We start from the raw sequence: 19542 nt of genomic DNA, 5'->3' as shown, positions 1-19542 counted from the left end.
GAGCCATATGTGCACTTGCAGCCCAGAAAGCCAATTGTATCCTGGGTTGCATCAAGAGAAGTATAGCCAGAAGGTCGAGGGAGGTGATTCTCCCCCTCTACTCTGGTGAGACCCCCCATCTGGAGGACTGCATCCAGTTCTGGAGCCCCTATTACAGGAAGGATCTGGAGGTGCTGAAACATGTCAAGAGAAGGATCACAAGGATGATCAGAGGGGTGGAGCACCTCTCCTATGTCCTATGGAGACAAAGTGAGAGAGTTGGAGTTACTCAGAGTGAAGAAGAAAAGGCTCCAAGGAGACCTTGTTGTGGGGGGCAACAAGAAAGCTGGTAAGGGACTTTTTAGGATGTCAGATAGTGATAGGACTAGGGGGAATGCAGCAAAATTAGAAGTGGGTCAATTCAGATTGGATATTAGGAAAAAGATTCTTCCCCATGAGGGTGGTGAGACATTTGAACTGGTTTCCTAGGGAGGTGGTGGATGCCCCATCCCTCGAAGTTTTCAAGGCCAGGCTGGATGTGGCTCTGAGCAACCTGGTTTAGTGTGAGGTCCCCAGGGCAAGGGGAGTTGGAACTGGATGATCTTTGAGGTCCCTTCCAACCCTGTCAGTTCTATGATTCTATGATGCTAGTAGACTACAAAAAATAAAAAGTCCAAGTGACAAGGTCTATTAGGCTATAGAAAGTGCATTGGAACTGTAGAGGTGTACATCAGAGATTAAGTGGTCCAGGAGAGTAGGACACAGAAGAGGTCAACTGATAGAATTCTCTGCAAGAAAAGAAAAAAGGGGAAAAAATCAAGAGTCAGTGGAGACACTATCCACTAAAAAGCCTGGGGCAAATAGCCTCCATTTGCTTCCAGGATGACCATAACCACAGTGCCCATATAAACCAGAGTGACTTTTGGGATTTAGTGGCTTTAGGAAGCTCAAAAGATCTCAGCTGGTCTCTAGTGATCATCCTGGGATGTCTGAGTGCCTCTTTTATGTCAATTACATCCTCATATGTGAACTTTTCCCCACAGAAACAATGCAACTGTTCTGGTTGCTGTGATCTTTTCCCCCCCCCCCCTTTCTAATGGGAAAAATAATCATCTGATCTTTGTACAGCACCGAGACAAGGTAGGAACATGAGCAAACAGCCTCAAAGGTGGGTCATCTTATGACTAGAATTTGATTTGGTCTCTGGCTTGTTACAAGACACAGACATGCAGGGGGTTATTTTAAATAGCAACTTATTCTATTTTTCTAACAATGCCATTTGCATTAAGTAGTCAAGAAAATTATCATAGAATCATAGAAGGTTGGAAGAGACCTCAAAGATCAAGTCCAACCTGTCACCACAGACCATAACTACTAATCCATGGCACCAAGTGCCACGTCCAATCCCCTCTTGAACACCTCCAGGGATGGTGACTCCACCACCTCCATGGGCAGCACATTCCAATGACGAATGACTCTCTTGGTGAAGAACTTTCTCCTCACCTCGAGCCTAAACTTCCCCTGGCACAGCTTGAGACTGTGTCCTCTTCCTCTGGTTCTGGTTGCCTGGGCGAAGAGACTAACCCCCTCCTGGCTACAACCTGCCTTCAGGTAGTTATAGAGAGCAATAAGGTCTCCCATGAGCCTCCACTTCACCAGGCTAAACAATCCCAGCTACTTCAGCCTCTCCTTGTAGGGCTTGTGCTTGAGGCCTCTCCCCAGCCTTGTTGCCCTTCTCTGGACATGTTCAAGAATTTCAATGTCTCTTAAATTGAGAGGCCCACAACTGGACACTGGACTTAAGGTGTGGCCTAACCAGTGCTGAGTACAGGGGCACAATGACTTCCCTGCTCCTGCTGGCCACACCATTCCTGATACAGGCCACAATGCCATTGGCCTTCTTGGCCACCTGGGCACACTGCTGGCTTATGTTCATCTGGCTGCCAATCAGCACCCCCAGATCCCTTTCTATTTGGCAGCTCTCCAGCTACTCCGACCCCAGCCTGTAGCTCTGCATGGGGTTGTTGTAGCCAAAGTGCAGCACCCAGCACTTGGATTTGTTAAATGCCATCTTGTTGGACTCTTCCCTTCTGTCCGGTCAGTTGAGGTCTCTCTGAAGAGCCCTTCTACCCTCTAACCGATCAACATCTGCTCTCAACTTGGTGTCATCTGCAAATGTGCTGATGACTGACCCAATCCCCTCATCCAGATCATCAACGAAGACATTAAAGAGGATGGGTCCCAGAACTGATCCCTGGGGAACACCACTAGTGACTGGCCACCAGCTGGATGTGGTACCATTCACCACCACTCTCTGATTAGATGGTGTTAGGTGACAGGTTGGACTCGATGAGTTCAAAAGTAAGGTCTATTCTATTCTATTCTATTCATTGAAGCAGAAAGGTGCATCTTAGAATAGAATCCTCTGTTCTATAAACCAGGCATAGAACTTCTCCTCTGTGTGCCAAACTCCATAGTAACCATTAGGTTTCCAACCTTTCATCCAATATTTTGCTGATGCCAGCTTTCCTGCGATACCAGCTTTTCCTCTGCCTGTGCAACTGCTGCACAGTGCAATCTATCATTTCTAAGCTGCTCTAGAGTAGTTAGAAACTTGCACAGATATCCACTCTCTGGAGATTTGCCACAGTCTGGGGAAAAGATGCAAGGCTGGAACAGCAAGACAGATGAATGAACTCTTTAAATCTTCTTCTTACATGCTAAATTCTAGACTAACGGTGTGAAGGTGGTGTTACCCACTCCTAAATTCCCAGGCTGTACAGTAGCCAGTGATCATCACCAGCTTTTTACTATCAGTTTGATGTCTTTAGGATGTGTAAATTTGAACACAATCTGCAGATCCTTTTGGGATTCTGTCTTCAGCCATCAGAGAGGCGCCCACCCAGTTTGTTATCCTCAAATAATGCTATGCAATCAAGTCGAATTGATTTAAGAAAGACTTGTGGGGGGACAGAGACATTAATCTAGCATTTTGGCTTCCTCTGCTGTTACTCAGGCTGCAAATGGTATTGCCATCTGTTTTCCTCTGTGTTCTCATCCAGGCTGTGAGATGTGCCCTTGAGAGACTGAAGAAAAAAAATAATGGGGAAAAAAAGGAAAGAATAAAAAGCACCAGCTTGATGTCAGGCTGCAGCTTGAAGTTCGTGCCAGTCATTGGCAGAACGCTTTGTTTGTAGGCAGCCATGGGGTGCTAAGACAAATGACTGTTCTGTTATGGAATATATTTTCCAAGAAAAATGTTGGGATTTAGCCATGAGACTTGTGGCATAATAGGGATCAATCTGCGGGTTTTGAACGGTCTCCTTTTCTTCTTAGAAACACATTTCCTCCCCTGAAAGAAACATATTTGCACACTTTGCATTTGATTGAGGAAGCTCTGAGGCTATTTTTGATGATGTTTTGGGTTTTTTAGTGTTGAAATTTGCTTTGCAAGAGGTATGATTATGTAAAACAACATTTCCCCCTTTCCCTTTTTTTTTATAATTATGCTATAGCTTTTTATGGCCTGTTTAATGAGGCAGTTATGTAAAACAGAGACAGAAGAGTCTTGGGAATAGTCTTTCTGGAAACCAAGTTGCCCATCCTCCTTGTCTAAACTGTCATCTGTGAAATGCATCAAGATTAAGGGGGAAAAAAAAACCCAAAAATACTCACAAAACTTCTTGAACAAAGTTGCAATGAAGCACCTGAATAAAACAACAGAATTGACCAGGTTGGAAAAGACCTTTGAGATCATCAGGTCCAACCTATCAACCAACACCATCTAATCAAATAAACCATGGCTCTAATTGCCTCATCCAGTCCTTTTTTAAACACTTCCAGTGATGGCTACTCCAACACCATCCTGAGCAGCCCATTCCAATGACCAACCTCTCTGGGAATTTCTTCCTAACATCCAGACTAAACCTCTCCTGGCACAGCTTGAGATTGTGTCCTCTCATTCTGTCACAGGTTGTCTGGGAAAAGAGACTAACCGCAACCTGGCTACAACCTCCCTTCAGGTAGCTGTAGACAGCAATAAGGTCTCCCCTGAGCCTCCTCTTCTCCAGGGTAAGCAGCCCCAACTCCCTCAGTCTCTCCTCATAGGGATTGTGTTCCAAAGCCCTCCCAAGCTTTGTTGCCCTTCTCTGGACAGGTTCCAGCAAGTCAACATTTTTCCTAAACTGAGGGGTCCAGAACTGGACACAGTACTCAAGGTGTGGCCTAACTGGTGCTGAGTACAATGACCTCCCTGCTCCTGCTGGCCACACTGTTCCTGATACAGGCCAGGATGTCATTGGCCTTCTTCGCTACCTGGGCACACTGCTGGCTCATGTTCAGACTACTATCAACCAGTACCCCCAGGTCCCTTTCTGCCTGGCCACTCTCCAGCCACTCTGACCTCAGCCTGTAGCACTGCATGGGGTTGTTGTGGCCAATGTGCGGAACCTGGCACTTGGATGTGTTAAATCTCATGCCCTTGGACTCTGCCCATCTGTCCAGCCTGTCAAGGTCCCTCTGCAGAGCTCTCCTACGCTCTAACAGATCAAAACCTGCCCCCACCTTGGTGTCATCTGCAGATTTACTAATGATGGACTCAATCCTCTTATCCAGATTATCAATAAAGATATTAAAGAGCATGGGGCCCAGCACTGATCCCTGGGGGACACCACTAGTGACTGGCTTCCAGCTGGATGTGGCACCATTCACCACCACTCTCTGGGCTCAGTCCTCCAGCCAGTTCCTGACCCAGTGCAGAGTGATCCTTTCCAAGCCATGGGCTGACAGCTTGGCCCAGAGTTTGCTGTGGTGGACAGTGTCAAAGGCCTTGCTGGAGTCTAGGTAGACTGCATCCACAGCCTTCCCCATATCCACCAGGAGATCAGATTGGTCAGACAGGACCTGCCCTTCCTAAATCCATGCTGGCTGGGCCTGATCCTTTGGCCATCCTGCAAGTGCTGTGTGACTGCACTCCAGATGACCTGTTCCACAATCTTGCCTGACACTGAAGTCAGGCTTCTGGTTCAACTAGTCAGACTAATCAGATTTTTAAGATCAGATTGTTCTTAGGACTTTGTAGCGAGCTGATGACTTCAAAAGCAAACACAGGCTGAGCTTGTTGATATAAACCACAGATGAGACAAAAGGGAGAAAAAGAGACAATAATAAAGGAAAGAAAGAAAAAAGAAAAGTGAGGACATGTACAACTTTCTGCTGTAGTGACTTTCATTATTATTTAATGTCACTGCATTTCACTTCTGGTATGTTATTTATGATCTATTTTTAAAGATATAAGATATTGCTTTCCTTTTTATTTATTTGTTGTTGTGGGGAAGAAGTGTACTTTATTCTTACATCTAATTGCAGCATGGGCTTCATAGAAAGTTTGGAAGGTGATTTTGTTTTTTTCTTTTTCTCATGCTATATTTTTGAGATTTTACTGCCATCTGCTACACAGAGAGGTAGAAAGTAAATCTTGTGTGTGTGTGTACAGAAATTGACCTTTGTTCAGCCAGTTGAGCCCTACTGAGTAACCAATATTCTGGCAATTGTTGAGTATGATTTACCAGAATTCTTTCCCTCAGAGCTCTAAATCAGGATCTTGGAATATAGAATCACACAATGGTCCAGGCTGGAAGGCACCTCCAAGGATCATCTAGTCTGACCTCCCTGCAGTCAGCAGGGACATCTCCAACTAGATAAGGCTGGCCAGGGCCTCATCGAGTCTTACCTTGAATATCTCCAGGGAAGGAGCCTCAACCATCTCCCTGGGCAACCTTTTACAGTGTTCCACCACCCTCACAGTGAAGAACTTCCTCCTGATACCCAATCTAAATCTGCCCTTCTCTAGTTTGAAGCTATTGCCCCTTGTCTTGTCACCACAGGCCCTTGTAAACAGCCTCTCCCCATCCTTCTTGTTGGCCCCCCTCAGGTAGTGACAGGCTGCTACCAGGTCTCCCCAGAGCCTCCTCCTCTCCAGGCTGAATAACCCCAGCTCCCTCACCCTGTCCTCGTAGCAGAGGTGCTCCAACTCCCTGATCATTTTTGTGGCCCTCCTCTCTACCCTCTTCATCAGGTCCATGTCCTTCCTATATCAGTCTCAGGAACCTGATGTGAGTTACAATGAACAGACATTTCCCAAAACTTGATCAGCTCTAATCTTGTGAGAAGCTAATTTTAATAGGTAAATCAAAGTTAATTTACATTAGGCTTCAGCTATACAAACTGGGAGCTCTTACTTCACTCTGTATTTCCTGCTTTTCCCTCTCTCTTATTAACTTACTGATTTACCAAAAGCTTAGGCATGGTATTTTCTGCATGTTACTACAACAAGAAGTTGTCTCTGTCTGGAAGGAAGATCTCAGAAAACCAAAATAACAAAAAGCCTAGTTCTTTTTGACCAGAATAATTTTATATAGTAATACTATAAACCAAATTTTAATCTTGTGCAAATTTGTTCAAAATCTAGAGGTATGATTGCTGCATGTTACCGAGTTACCCTGACTGACTCAGCACTACCAAGAAATAACACAGTGGGGAAGGAATTTTCAGTTAATAGGTTGTTATAGTAAGTGCTCTAATCCTCAGGTTTTGAAATAATTGAATCATAGAATCAATAAGCTTGGAAAAGACCTCAGAGATCATCAAGTCCAAGCTGTCACCCAACACCTCATGACTACTAAATCATGGCTTCAAGCGCCCCATGCACTCTCTTCCTAAACACCTCCAGTGATGGTGACTCCACCACCTCCCTGGGCAGCCCATTCCAATGGGCAACAACTCTTTCTGTGAAGAACTTTCTCCTCACCTCAAGCCTAAACTTCCCCTGGCACAGCTTGAGACTGTGTCTTCAGCAATGTTCAATATAAACTCCAGCTGAGGAGGGAAAAAAATACAGTCTTCTTTGTGTTCACATTGAGGTATCACTCACTTAACCACAGATTTAAGCATACAGTTGTTCTCAAATGACCCATTAAAATAAGCTACTGCAGATTATTGGATTCCAGACAGACACAAAATCATATAATGAATTATTATTATTTTTTTTCAATAAGTGGTGTGGATATAATGATCACAAACACTTTCTTTAAGTTTTCAATATTTTCATATGCTTAGGCTTTAAGTTCTTTTAAGAAGAAGGAGCTGCAGTTAAATCTTTGCAACCCGCAGGTAGTAGTGATGTTTTAAGGCATAAAGCAAGTGCACATCATGTTTCAGGGAAAAATAAAGGAAAAAGGAAGAAGGTATGGTTAGACTGCTCGGGAAGGTATGTTGTTCAAGTTGAGAGTACCAGCTTTCTGAAAATCTAAATTTGTCTTTAAATGAGAAAAATATATAGAAAACAGGTGCTGGCAAGTTCATAGAATAGAATCATAGAATCAGTCAGGGTTGGAAAGGACCACAAGGATCATCTAGTTCCAACCCCCCTGCCATGGGCAGGGACACCCCACACTAGATCAGGCTAGCCAGAGCCTCATCCAGCCTGGTCTTAAACACCTCCAGGGATGGGGCCTCAACCACCTCCCTGGACAACCCATTCCAGGGCTTCACCACTCTCATGGGGAAGAACTTCCTCCTCATGTCCAGCCTGAATCTCCCCACCTCCAGCTTCATTCCATTCCCCCTAGTCCTATCACTACCTGAGATCCTGAGAAGTCCCTCCCCAGCCTTCTGGTAGGCCCCCTTCAGATACTGGAAGGCTACAATTAGGTCACCTCAGAGCCTTCTCTTCTCCAGACTGAACAGCCCCAACTCTATCAGTCTGTCCAGTTGAATGCAAAAGACACAGTAAGAATGACTGAAAAAAACTTTTACTTGGAAACTATTTACCTGTAGTTTTTATACACTTAACACATTGTTCCTTAAACATATTAAGAGGAAAAAGCCTTCCAGAAGGTCTCTAGAGGCAATAGATTAAAAAAGGCATAAAAGGAGCACTCATAGAACAAAATGATCAACCAGTAAACAAAATTATTTTTCTGCCATTGTATTCATTGTGGAAGAGCTTGGGGAGGTTCCCACACTGGAACCCCTCATTACTGGGCATTCACAGAAGTTCTGAACCAAATTGAAGTGTCAATAAATGTTACAGAGCAAACAACAAAATTGAATAGGAACAAATTGCATCAATCAGCATTTACTTAAGAACTCAAAGGAAGTTCAAGAGCCAGAAAGGTGAACAACTCTCAGTGCTATATAAAGTATCACTAAATACTACTTCCATACCTGAGAACAAGAAAACGTCAGATACAGTGAAGATTTTTCAAGCAAAAACCAAGACATTAAATGTAACATCAAACCAGCAAATCAGGAATCAGTCTGATTGTGCATACACAATGAGGGGATCTGCATTGAACAATATAGCTGACAAGTCTGGTGTTGAGGTTATAAGGTGTAGCTCAATTATTTTCCATATCTCATGAAGAGTGAAAAAAGGAAATAACATGCTAGAAATCTTTAAAGAATGAATAGAGAATAAATGGAAAACGTTTATGCTCCTGCATAAATCTATATACCACATACCATTCTCACACTCCTCTACAAAAAGGCTCAAAGGAGGGCAACAAAGATGAAAAAGAATATTGAATGCTTTCCTTACTTTGACTGAGTAGACAAGGACTTACCCTACTGGAGAAAAGGCAGCTGAAGGAGAATTTGATAGAAGTCTGGAAAATCATGCCTGGTGAGGGTGAAAAGAGATTGATTATCCAGTGTCTCTTCCAGTACAAGAATGAAGAGGCATCAAATGCAATTAGCTGTGAGCAGATTAGAAAAAAAAAACCACAATATCAAACCATAAAACAACCAAAAAAACAACCCCAAAGACCACAGAGAAGCAGCTTCCCTTACATCTCAGTTGTTTGAGCTGCAGAGCTGCCTGCTGCAGTACATTGTGGATGCTAAAAGTGATAGGAACCAAAGGGAAAGAGCTTTGAGGGGCAGAAATATACCAAAGTGTTTTAAATAGATGCTATCACCCCTGAGGGCTTTTTTGGAGTGTGCATCCCATTTTGGGATGATTTCAAAAGTCCACTATACTTCTATGGTACCAAATTATCATGATGTGCACACATGTAAGCTCATGTTGTCCACATGCCAAGAAGCAACTGGTCTGATGGTTTTATTAAACATTCCATACAAGGCAGCTGTTACTACAACCTGTCTCCAGCTTTCTTTTCCTATGCTTAATACTACAAGTCTTTACTCCTAGCTTGTATTTTCTAAATAGATCCTTATTTCTATCATAAATGGTTGTGGTATTTTTCCAGTTCCTCAATCGCTCTCAGCAGAATAAAGCTTGTATTCTACCTGACTTGATTCTGGTCATTAGAGACCAGTTTAATCACCTGGTCTTTACCCAAGACCTTCTTACTCTTATAGTATGACACCCTTCAAGCCATATTTGTTGTGTTGTTGACTTGTCTTTTATAACCTGAAGATTACTTTCTGCAGGTATTCTACAGGCAGCTCAACAGCTTGTCCTACAGTTTTCAAATTCCCATCTTGCTTTATGAAGTTGTGACCGTTTGAGGCTGTACCCTTAAGAAAGGGAATATGGTGGACGGAAGTTGGTAAACAGAAAGAATAATCTAAACTAATTTCATTGGAAGAGTGGGAGGAAGCACCTTCTGAACTGGGAGTGAGCTGGGAGTGAACTGGGCACTCTGGCACTCTATCTTCAGTCTTGCTTCCGCCTCTTCTTCAGGCAACAGCTTTCTATGCTGGGCTTTCTGCCAAGGCTTCGGCCTTGAAGCCGATAAGATACCAGGCCTGTATTAACTCCTTTCCAATTAACACAAATTGCTTTTAACTTTTTTTTCCTCTCTTTTCTTTCTCTTTCTATCCCATTCTGGGGAAAGGGGGGGAGAGAGGGGAGAGCGGAGGTGGGGAACCCCCTCTGCCGAGGGGGGTCACTCTCATTTCTGTGTTACTCTGTTGTATATCTTTGTATATATTGTAGATATTGTAAATTTGTAAATATTCCCCTGCAAATCCTACACTGCTTTGTAAATATAGCTCCACTGCCTTGCTAATTCAGCTTGTGAGTTTTTTTTCCCTCTCCCTTCAATTTTTCTTTCCCTTTACTTTACAAGGGGGAAGGGAGAAGGCTTCTTGGCCTTACCCTTCCACCCCACCACAGAAGTGTAGGACACAGGCTGAATTTGATCTGATTGATTTCTCTTCCCCGTCTTCTGAATACATACAGTTTACTCTCATTCTTCAAAGTGGTTGTCCCCTTTCCATGTTTGATGTCCTGTGCAACCAAATCAGAATACTATGGCAATTTAATCAAATCTGCATTTTCTTGTTACATTGTTGAAGAAAATCATTACAGTTAGCTTGGTTTGACATAACTGGCTTTTGACTGATCTAGTTTCATTGACTATATTACCTCTTTTATCTTTTTTTTCTGCTCACAAATTGTGGTGGGTTTATTTTGTCATGGATTTGTTTTCAGTATTTATTCTGGAATCAAAATTATGCACACCTGAACTTATTTTTCCCAAGTACTCATAGTCCATCTAGACTTATATGTCCATAGACCTATAATCTTCTGGCATTTTCCAGCTGTTGTCCTGTTCTCAATCTTGTGAAGGAATTGCTTTGGTTTGTTTTTTAAGTGCTCAAGGGGAGATTATTCCAGGCTGTGGTGCTGCAAATATGTTTCTCTATTAAAAGAAAAGAGAATAGAGTTTTTCCCCCCTGTGTTCTGGCCCTTTCTCTTATTGTTTCATTATCTCACCACTTGTCATCATTAAATTTCTTCATATATTTATTTGCTCAACTCCCCTGTTACATGAAAACATCTCACCTTATATTCCTCTTGCTTGTAAGAAATGTTGAAAGAATATTTTCTCACTGTCATGTGTACCATTTCTAAAGAATGCATCTGCTTCCATTTTAGCATATTTTTGTTTATCTTCTTTAGGGTTTCATTAATTTTATGAAGTTGTCATGAAGTGCATTGATGATTGATGTAATTGCAAAACTAGCTGTTCTTCTTTACCTATTAAGACTATCATCCAGTGGAATATCCTTAGCTTGGTGTTTTGTTTTGTTTTAATCTTTCTGACATTTGTTCTTTTAAACAAAAAGTTTTCTGAATTTACTTTTTCATGCTGAGCTTTTCCCTAGTTGGACACTTTCCCATAAATCACCCTCAAATGAAAACTGAAAAACCAATACTATCTCACAATCTGAATTTAACCAATTCTTTTTAATCAGTTCAAATACAATTGCAAACAAATCCATTCTCATAAGTCTTGCAAGATTCTGAAAGGAAAAAAAATCTCATCAACTATTTCAGGAACACCCAATGTATTCTGCAGTCTCTATCAGTTTCACTCCTTTGATTGACTTTCTGAGAGGGCTGCAAAACTTTCATCAATCCATTGCTATCTAGTAAAAGATATTTCCTTTCACTGGCATCATTCAGAAGAGAACATCAAGGCTCCTAGATACTTTAGGACATTTTTACATACAGCATTCAGGAAATCTGACCATTTAGTATGAGTGATGTTAGAATCATAGAATCAGTCAGGGTTGGAAGGGACCACAAGGATCATCTAGTTCCAACCCCCTGCCATGGGCAGGGACACCTCACACTACATCAGGCTGGCCAGTGCCTCATCCAGCCTGGTCTTAAACACCTCCAAGGATGGGGCCCCATCCATCTCCCTGGACAACCCATTCCAGGGTCTCACCACTCTCATGGTGAAGAAACTTCTTCCTCACATCCACCCTGAATCTCCCCACCTCCAGCTTCATCCCATTCCCCCTAGTCCTATCACAACCTGATATTCTGAGGAGTCCCTCCCCAGCCTTCTTGTAGGCCCCCTTCAGATACTGGAAGCCTTCTTGGAGCCTTCTCTTCTCCAGACTGAACAGCCCCAACTCTTTCAGTCTGTCCTCACAGGAGAGGTGCTCCAGCCCTCTGATCATCCTCGTGGCCCTTCTCTGGACACAAATTGTTTCCAATTTGCCTTGAGCAATAAAAACCCTAAAGCCAGGACTGTTTTCTACACAGCAAAATCTACAAAGCTATACAGGACATGTACGGTGCACAATACTTACAAAGAATTAAACCTCTCCTCCAATTTTTATGAACAAAGCACTCTAAATAGTCAAGAGTCCAAAGGCACCAATGTGCTGTTAGGCCCTGGAACAACTTCAATAACATCACAGTTAAGTAAATTATTTAATGGCTTCCTTTGCTATAAAGGAAAGTGTAATTGCAGCTCCACTGGGTAACACATTGAACAGCCCTGATCAAAAGCTTTCTTTCTGCTTTGTCTACTGTACCATCTGCTTATTCCTTCCAGAACTTCACTCTGGCAAGTGACCTATTCATTGCAATCCAGCTTGGCAGACAAGTGACAATATAGCGTACTTTGTTCCTGTGTGCCTCCACACATTCAAATGTATAAACATTCCTAAAGTTACTTTTTAATTAAATTAAATGTACAGCAACATAGCATTGATTTCTGTTTGCTGTGGTGAATCTGTAGTGGAATACATTTCTTTCTTTTGCAGTTAGGAAAAAAAAATAACAAAATAGCAAAACCAAAATAGAAATGACATTTTTAACCTGGAGTTACGAACAAGGTCTTTGCAGATTTTCTAAGACTCCAGGGCTGTGCTTGGGAAATGTTGGTTTCTAGTGTAATGAACAGACTAAAATCCACAGGTCAGGAAAATTACAGGTGAGGCAACTACATAAGGTACTAAGTTATAAAACTTAGTATGTTTAGTTATAAAAATTCAGTATACAATAAACTGGTCTTGGAAAGCCAGTACCATGAGAGTGGTGAAGCCCTGGAATGGGTTGTCCAGGGAGGTGGTTGAGGCCCCATCCCTGGAGGTGTTTAAGAGCAGGCTGGATGAGGCTCTGGCCAGACTGATCTAGTGTGGGGTGTCCCTGCTCATGGCAGGGGGTTGGAACTAGATGATCCTTGTGGTCCCTTCCAACTTTGCCTGATACTATGATACCTATTTGGAGGGCAAGCTACTGACATAAAGATCTGTTGACGTTTGTCAGTAGGCACCTGGACAGATGATGACATCCTAGTTTCTATTTCTGAATTCTTGACTATTATTTATTAATATCAGCCTTGTCAGATAATAAAAAATAGAAAGGCAATGCAATTATTGAAGAAATTGCACTTTCCAAATTGGTTTCTTTAAATGTCAACCCCTTCAACCACTGGCAACTTGCTCACATATTTTTCTTTATCATTTGCTAAGGAAGGTTTACAAAAACACATCAACATACTGTTGACATTTCTCTAAAATTCCTTGCCAACCACACTGAATATCATGGGTCAGCACCCTTACAAGCGTGCAGCACAAGGAGGTCTTTGGGTTTCTTGGAGTACGATGTGACAAAACAGATAAGCTGCTTGAATTCTGCAAAGCAGCGTTTACAATGTGTACTTTAATTCTGAGCAGCTGTTTGGCTTGATCACGATTGTGCCCCTTTTTATTCTCTCTTCATTGGCATTCTTGTGGGTGTTTGTGGTTTGAGGGGTTTTGTTTAGAGGAATATTTGAATTACTACCAAGCATAAACCTTTACAAGCAAAAAAAAAGTGTTTTGCCTTACATTATTTTTCACTCTATTTATTTTGGTTAGGCTTTATTTATTTACGTTTCGGTCACACCACATCAAAAAAAGAACTTACTCCATGTTATAGGTGTCAGATTCATATGAGCAAGACCTGGGCAACATTCAAAGCGAACCCAATTCAAGCAGAATTTTTACTAGAACTTGTTAGTGTCAAACTAACAAATGATTGGGGCCTACAAGAAGGCTGGGGAGGGACTTCTCAGGACATCAGATAGTGATAGGACTAGGGGGAATGGAATGAAGCTGGAGGTGGGGAGATTCAGGCTGGATGTGAGGAGCAAGTTGTTCACCATGAGAGTGGTGAAGCCCTGGAATGGGTTGTCCAGGGAAGTGGTTAAGGCCCCATCCCTGGAGGTGTTTAAGAGCAGGCTGGATGAGGCTCTGGCCAGCCTGATCTAGTGTGGAGTGTCCCTGCCTATCGCAGGGGGTTGGAACTAGATGATCCTTGTGGTCCCTTCCAACCCTGACTGATACTATTGGCCATGGTTTAGTTGTTTAGGTGGGTTGGATCGGTTGATGCATTGGAGGCAATGATCTTGAAGGTCTCTTCCAACGTGGGGTGGTCTATTCTATTCTATTCTATTCTATGATACTATGTTTACAAAATACTTCATTGGGTCACAATGGGATGAGTCGATGCACAATATGTGCACTCACATGCTAGCTGCTTTTCATATAATAAAATATCCTTCTATCTGCTTTATTTGTGAAATTCCTGTCCTGTCCTGGGTCTTTGGGTACCTGTGCTGAGTTAGCTCAGCCTATTCTCACCCCACCTCTCTCCCAATGCCAGTGAGGGGAAAAGTAACAGAAAAAAAACCAAAACCCTCTGGATTGAGATAAAGAGTTTGACTGGAAATGATACAATGTACGATGGCTTTAGCCTATTTGCACAAAAGTGCAGTCCCACTTCCAGATTATCATTTTTATCCCATGCTATAGGTTGAGTGATATAATGGATAAATTCTGCATCCAATAAATATATTTTTCTGGCTATTTCTTCCAATTTTCTTTTCTGCCTGAACTTTTTATTGCAGCTCTCTGGAACTCTGCTGAAGTTTGGAATATTGTAAAACCATAATGAAATGAACTAGTGAGTAAAAATGTGAAACATAGCTGGAGTTTGTCAGATGTCTTGGCATCAAGTCACCTGGTACTACTAATATATTTATGACATTTCTATTTTAGAAGTGAGAGGGAATTAGTCATAAAACCTTTAAGAACTTTCTCAGACAGTTCTGTGCAAGATTGATTTTGATGATGCAATAGAGAAAGCACTGACATAGATTGCTCCATTTCAAAGGTGAAGTCATGTGCACTTGTTAAGATACCATAAAACTGCCCCCTTTTTTTGGCTGACATATTATGCTATTATAATTGCCTCAAACTAGGCTGCTAATTCTTCAGAAGGAATGCACCAGGGCTACCTAAAAGGGAAGACTGTTTCTTTTATTTGTTTCCTAATTGAAACAGTCATTCTAAAGCCAGTTTCCACCCATATTTTTCATGTATTCAAATACCATTTTTAACATATCAGCTTATTTTTTTCCCTTTTAATGGCCTGCTTGTTAAAAAAGTCACAAGTTTTGCTTTTAGAAGTATCTGAACAGCAGATAACGAGGTGAATATTAATTAATTTTATTGCAAAGAAAATTGCCTTGCCAATCATTGTTACTGACTAATGGATAACGACGTGAAATTGCAGTGAGATAAATGATTATTCATACTAACCAGCAACTATTTTGTTCTGCAATGCATAATTCTCTAAAATAGACAAAGTGTAAATACAAAAAAAACCCAAAAAACCACCACCCTGCATCATCTGAAGAACTTCATTTCACAAGCTGTCAAGAAAGATGAAGATGAGAAATAATTAAAGTGAATGAATAATCTGAGCTACTGCTTAGAGAATAAGATATTGCTGTTTCCTGCTCTTTCTGGGTTTTATTCAATTTCCCCCTCTTCTTACTCAGGAGAGCAGATGTGGAAAACATATAACTTTATAACTTGCTCCTGGAAAACCTGGCTGCCCGTGGCTTGGATGAGTGGATGCTAGGCTGGGTTAAAATCCGTCTGGATGGCCAGGCCCAAAGAGTGGTGGTGAATGGAGACAAACCCAGCTGGTGGCCAGTCACAAGCTGTGTTCCCCAGGGCTCAGTGTTGGGGTCAATCCTGTTTAATGTATTTATCAGTGATGTGGATAAGGTGGGGGGGAGGAAGGTGGCAAAGTCACCCTCAGTAAATTTGCAGATACAATAGAATACAATAGAATAAACCAGGTTAGAAGAGGCCTTCAAGATCATCACATCCAACCTATCACCCAACCCACCTAATCAACTAAACCATGAAACCAAGAACCCTATCAAGTCTCCTCTGAATACCTCCAATGATGGTGACTCCATCACCTCCCCAGGCAGCCCATTCCAATGGGCAATCACTCTGTCTGTGTTAGAATTTCTTCCTCACCCCCAGCCTAAACCTCCCCTGGCGCGGCTTGAGACTGCGTCCTCTTGTTCTGGTGCTGGTTGTCTAGGAGAAGAGACCAACCTCTGCCTGCCTACAACCTCCCTTAAGGTAGTTGTAGAGAGCTCTCTTTAACCAGGCTCTGCTTCTTGTAATTCTTCAAATACAATAATCTCCAACTTAATTAAGAATCATCAGCTGTCCCACATGGCCATACTGATGTAAATACTTATCAGATCTTAGTTTTTTTTCTTCTAGAAATGCTGATGACACCAGATTGGGTGGGAGTGTTGACCTGCTTGAAGGCATGAAGTCTCTGCAGAGCGACCTGGACAGGGTGGACTAAGGATGGGCTAAGGTCAGTTGTATGAGTTTTAACAAGCCCAGCAGGAAAGGACCAGGGGTGCTGGCTGACAGACAGCTGTACGTGAGCCAGCAGTGTGTTAGATGGCCAAGGAGGCCGACAGCATCCCGGCCTGTATGGGGAATAATGTGGTCAGCACTCACTTGATAATGTCCCTGTACTCCACACTGTCGAGGACATGATTTACTGGCTTTATTGTTGTCAAAACAAATACAGCTCCTAAAAGAGTAAGAAAAATGTCTCAGAATCTTAAACATGGGGCTGCAAATATGTCAAGATCACAGCTGGAATCAATGAAAGATGTGTTTAGTGCAATTGCTAGGAAAGGGACATTCGCTGTAGTTACCACTGTATCTGCAGGTACAGATTAGAACATGTGACGTTTCACTTGATCTTAAGGAAAAACCTCTTTGCTTTGAGAAGCACTGTAACAGGAATCTTCTTCTCTGGAGACTTTCAAAACCCTCCTGAAGGTGTTCTTGTGCAACCTGATCCAGGTGAACATGCCTTAGCAGAGGGGTTGGCCTAGATGATCTCCAGAGGCCCCTTCCAACCCCTGCCATTCTGTGATTCTGTAATAGTTATGTCAGTATATAAAAAGCTTCTAGGGAGCAGTTTATAAAATAACTACCCAACATAACTATTTTGAGCCAGTGGACAGAGTCTATCTGAAACGACCCTGTATGTGACAAGAAAAGCTATCCGCAGTGTGAAAAGAAGTAATGCTTTGAAATGCTTATCTTTCAATAAACATAAGAGACAGCTGCTTTCTAGAGACACCAGAACACCCAGTCAGAAACTGGGACAACCCTGTAAGTATGTGGCTTTTCTGACAGAGGGAATAACAGGACATAGTGAAATATGCCTTTGCTCCCTACCAGCCTAAGGTGAAGCATGATCGTGTTTGCCCCATTTAGTACCTTGCTTTTGCTCACTGCTTGCTGTGGTTGTGGGAAGAATAGTTTCCTCCAAGGAAACAGGGTTTTAGAAGATGGTTGCAGATGAGGAAGCATGCACTTCAATCATGGTATGATTTATGAGAAATGTTGGTCTAACACCCATAGTCAATAAGAGATTTCCCTAGGTCAAATGAGAAAATAAAGCCTAAACCTCCAACTGTCTTCTGAGACATTTTTCTGTAGAAGTCTTCAAAGCATGAGGGCATAATTTAAACAGTGTATGACATTTTCTTAGTGCCATTCTTATAGACCTAAGACTGCAGTAACAGTTCCTGCATTTCCACTCCAGCTGCGTTGGCAGAGGCTGATCTAGAGAGTGTGCACACCACAATGTTTGCAATTTTAGCCCTCATCACAGGGCAGCCTTGTTCAGGCTCAGTTTCTGTCAGTGCCTTTTGAGTTTACTAACACAATATATTCCCCTGCAACATTTTGTTTTCCCCACAGTCCCTCTTTCTTTCATTGTTACATTTTGTTTCTAAGCTCCCATTGTGTTTCAGGTCTGACCACTATTTTTGGTTGCCAGCAAAGGAAAAAGAAAAACAAATCAAAACAAAAGATGCTTTCCTAACAAGCTGCACAACATCAACAGGTGAGGAGCTGAAAAGAATGTGTCTCTTTTTTTCCGCAGGTAGGCTTTCTTGTGATGCCCTGTATGCCATTCCCTATTGAGCTTTTAACTATTGTAAAATAATCCAGACCATAATTATGTTCAAATTGAGCAATGCTACATATAGAATTACTTTTTCCCCACATAAAATCTTTCTCTGCTCTGTGCCTATTTGCTAAGAGCTCTTTTGCCCCTAAAAAAACAAGGGAAAAGCACAACAGAAAAACTCTAATGGAAATTCAACTTTTGATCCTCTGCGGAAAAGCTGAGCCTTGAGATTCTGGAGGTTCCTTCATGCAAACTAACATGATATTGCACGGGGGGAACCTTCCAGGTGCCAGGAAATAATGGATCTACAATAGCCAGCTATAGATTCTGTATATGTGGAAAAGGAATACAAACCACACTGCTGTGGCACAAACGATTTACCAGAAGCAGTTTGAGATGCAGCCTTTTCAGCACAACAGTCAAAAGTGCTTTTGTCAGGGAAGCCATTAGCAGTGCACTGAATGTTTGACATTTTTCATGCCCCCTGATCCTTCCCAAAATAAAGGCATAATTATATTTAAAATTTGTAAGTCTATATGTTAAAAACTGTATTTTAATTCGCTTTCCTAAAGAAAACTTTTTTTAATGCCGTCTCTTAACCAAACTAGTGTAGCCCGGGGGCTGAGCACGCAGCACATTGCATAGGAGCTGATTATTGACAGCGTCCTCAAAAATCAGTGGGTCCCACACTGTGAAGCTTATAGCAACAGAGTTGCTAGCACAAAAGATACAAGCAATTGTGCAAGTGCCATCTGTTTTTCAAGAAGGCCTTCACTTGTCTTCTCATTCTTCGTCTTTCCTTTTTATGCCAAAACCGTAGGCAGCTTTTAGCAGTGTTTTTGTTTTGACAGGCCTTCCAGAACAACTGCTTGTGACTGCGAAGGGTTAGGTAACCTCTCTTTTTCACTACATTACCAAATGTAAAGCAGCATCTGTCTACACGAATGGCTGAACCCCATCCCATGTCTGAAATCACTTTCTGAGATATAACAGAGGATCTAATTTTTCGCACTGGATTTTATGACGCTGTGCTTATGATATTGCAGATGCATCATTATTAGCTGCTACGGAGCAATTACACCACCATAACAGTATAGCAATTCTCCTTTCTCAGAATAAACCATGGAAGAATTCATTGCATTTACAAATCTGAACTGAAGAGGAGGAGATATATGATTATAGCAACATTTGGAGTGGATGACTGCAGCTTTTAAGGCAGGCCAGATTGCAGAAAAATTCCTCTGTCTAGCTTTAGCTCTGTAGTCCTAAGAGGCTGTTTAAGGTATAAGAATGCCTTACAGTTTTCAATATTCATGCCATTGTACTTTATTGCAAATACAGAGTGACCATCCTATACAAATGTGACAAGATGCATCCTAATGAGAGACAGTATTAGACTGCTGAGAAAAAAATAACTTACAGCGTAAGATTCTTAGCAGGGTTAGCTGTTTGGGTGGGTTGGATTGGTTGATGGGTTGGACGCAATGATCTTG

This window comes from Melanerpes formicivorus, unplaced genomic scaffold, assembly GCF_026170545.1.
Source record: "Melanerpes formicivorus ecotype bairdi unplaced genomic scaffold, bMelFor1.0.p_v2 SCAF_5, whole genome shotgun sequence".
In the NCBI taxonomy this organism is placed as follows: Eukaryota; Metazoa; Chordata; class Aves; order Piciformes; family Picidae; genus Melanerpes; species Melanerpes formicivorus.
Note: the sequence above shows the minus strand (reverse complement) of the source record.